Raw genomic sequence first — 3163 nt, 5'->3', positions numbered from 1 at the left:
ATCTTTTCTTTAAATTTTTTATATTTTTGTTTGATTTTAAATATTTTTTATGATAATTTAAATTTATGTGAGGCAATAAAAAAATTTATTACACCCGTTATTAATTACTTAATAAAATTTGATAAAAAAAAAATCAAATTGGGGGATTTCTAAGACCTTACAAAAGCAACTACTAGACAAAGTACTCTAAACTTTGGGAGCATATTCTCACATATGTGATTAAAAATTAATTTTAATAGTGATGATTTTCTCAATGTTTACTTTCTTAATTTTTGTTCTAATGATATTTTCATTAAGAATTGATTCACCAGAAAATATTAACTGCTAAGGGTTTTGACTAACAGAGAGTAGTTGAGTAAAATATTTTCGAATAGAATTGGAAGGATGCCAAGGTTTCAAGTATAACGCTTGTAAAGTGGTCTTTATTTCCCCAATCTAAGAATTGCAAAGCAGCCTCAAAAGAGGAAAAAATATATTTACATGGACTAAAGCATCCCTGCTTCTTTCTCTCTAATTTTGGTCACTAACATCATGTTGATGTATGTAAGGAATTTGCTATAGCTAGGACTCAATGTAGTGTAGTTGTCCGATGAAAAAAAGAAGGGAAGGTTAGTGACATTTACAAATTACAATGGTTGAGGATGGATAAATGATGATGCATCAAAATTCTACCGAGGAAGTACATGGTGCACAATGAACCAATCTTAGGCCAGTTTGGATAAATAACTTAAATAAATTCTTTTAGAAAAAGAGCTTAAAGTATAAAGACTTTTATTAATAGCAGCTTATAAATAAGTTATTTTGTGTTTGGATTTTTAGTTATAAAAATACTTAATTTAAAGTTGTAGCGTTTGGATAAATAACTCAAAAAATAAATTTGTTTTACAGAAGAGAATGAATATTAAAATAATGATAATAACAAATACTTTCTAATATTGAATGTTGATTTTACATAACCTAATCACTAATATTATGTATGATATGGTAGGTGAAAATAAAAAATAAATATAAAATGTGTGTCAATGTATATTTTGTTGCTATTTTTTATTTTACTCCTATTAGAACACTTTTCTCCTTGATTGAGGTCAAGAATTTGCTATAATTAACTATGAAAATAATAACAAGCTATAAAATCACATGTGAAAAAAATAAAATTAAAACTAAAATTTCATATCATAGTTAAATACAAATTTAATAATAAAAAATAGAGTGATAAAATGATAACAAAAATACTTAGAAGGAATATATGCAATAAGTTGTTCAGATGCAATATTGTTTGAAAATGAAAATGGTGGTGGAGGATCAATACTTCCATAAGATGAATCATTACGTGAAAATGGTGAGGTTTGTAACATTGTGTGAGAATGATGGTGGAATGATGATGGAATGACAGTGCTTCTAGCAGACCTTGCGTGAAAATGGTGGTGAATGGTCAGTATTTTTCACAGAGTCAAGAAGGAAAGTAGATTTTTTTTGTTTTGAAATTAATTTTTTTTAAGGAAGTGGTAGAATGACTTATCGATAAGTAGAGAAGTCATATATTTCTACTTTTTCAAAAAGCTGTAAATTAACTTTTCGAGAAGTTAAAAGCTTTTTTTAAAATGGTGCCAAACACACAGATTGTGACTTTTCATAATCCAAAAGTAAAAAAAAAAAAAATAGCTTCTGCTACTTCTCAAACGGACTCTTAGTCTAACAGGTTAAAAACTAATTGGTTGTAGATTTAAATTCTATTTAATGATCTGTTGGCATAAGATAGGATTTGAACTCTAACACTTACTTAAGTGGATGAGTGAGTTGAGTATTCGACTAACTCAAATTAGTTGAATAATAAATATTTAAAGGGTAAAGTATATTTTTTGTCTTTCAAATTTTGCAAAAATTTAAAAAATGCCCTAAGTTTTGTTTTATTTGAATTTTGTCCCAAAAAATTTTGATTTACATAAAATATACTCCTAGCGGCTAATTTTTTAAAAAATTTAGAACAAATTCAACAACAATTACATGAGAACAACCTTTAACAAAAGCAAATCAAGTATAATTGTCATGCATTATTGTTGAATTGGTTCTAAATTTTTTTAAAATTAATCTTCAGGAATATATTTGATATAAATAAAAAACTTCTAGAACAAAATTAAAATAAAATAAAATTTAAAAATATTTTAAAAATTTTTGTAAAATTTTGGGGACAAAAATATTATTTTACCTATATTTAAAATTGAGTTTTGTTCTGGACATTCTCTTCAAGGTTGAAACTAGTTTTCATGCACCCCCGGCCCTTTGGGCCACTCAATGCGTATGCCAGCCCAATAACGGTCATGATGAAATACAAGCAAATTTAACGGCTTTTCAATTTTCATGATTTAAAACTCTGTTATATCTCCACCAACTTTTCTAAAAACTTGGGAAAGAGATAAAATCCAGCTCCTAAACTACTAATTCCTCCATCAAGAAACTATTAATCAACTCCCCAGATATGATCTAATATCCCTACATTTCAAACTCCCAAATGACCAAATTCTTATTTCATTGTGAAATCATTCGACTTGAGTGTTGAAATTCCTTTGCAATATCCTAGCTTATAGCTGGACCAACAACTTCCTGCGTCTCACGCTCCAAAGCTCCTCATTTCTCATCCGATTCAATTCAACGTCCAGGTGACTCCTGAACAAGTTTTTATTTTTTTTAATCATTATTGTTAGATGTTCTATGTTAAGGCTTATATCATGCTAATATCAACTATTATGTTCATCAAGATGTCTGAGTAATGAGAAAAATTATGTCTTTTGATCCATACATCTTATAATAATATTTTCCTTTGTATTTGAATCAAACCCCATGCTTTTAGTTTTATTTTGATGCATACATCTTATTAATTTCTATGACCATTCAAACTTTTAAGTTATCCTCAATATTGTTATATAGAAATGGGTATCTTTTTCTTCATACATTAGTGCATATTAACTCCCCAATATAATCATAATCTACTGTATAAAGCTAAAAAAATGGAAGAATTTGCTATGTAATTTTGTTGGTTCATAAAATATACATATTCATGAAAATTTTATTCTAATTACCAAGACTTGAATCTAAAACTCTTTACTAAGAGAACAAAATATTTATCATCTTGATTAATGTTATATTTATAATTAATTTTTATATA

General features: G+C 27.1%; 1 protein-coding gene and 1 long non-coding RNA gene across 2 annotated transcripts in view; one reads left to right on the top strand and one right to left on the bottom strand.

Annotated features, from left to right (window-relative positions):
• LOC110262609 overlaps positions 1–1640 on the bottom strand; it is a 16083-nt gene extending 14443 nt beyond the window's left edge. Inside the window, exon 1 of the transcript XR_002347480.1 lies at positions 1628–1640. The gene's annotated coding sequence lies outside the window, so the exon portion shown is untranslated. The remainder of the gene's footprint in view (positions 1–1627) is intronic.
• LOC110262610 overlaps positions 719–3163 on the top strand; it is a 4166-nt gene continuing 1721 nt past the window's right edge. Inside the window, exon 1 of the long non-coding RNA XR_002347481.1 lies at positions 719–849. This is a non-coding gene — a long non-coding RNA (uncharacterized LOC110262610). The remainder of the gene's footprint in view (positions 850–3163) is intronic.

This window comes from Arachis ipaensis, chromosome B05 (assembly GCF_000816755.2).
Source record: "Arachis ipaensis cultivar K30076 chromosome B05, Araip1.1, whole genome shotgun sequence".
Taxonomy (NCBI): Eukaryota; Viridiplantae; Streptophyta; class Magnoliopsida; order Fabales; family Fabaceae; genus Arachis; species Arachis ipaensis.
This window is presented reverse-complemented; position numbering and strand designations above follow the sequence as displayed.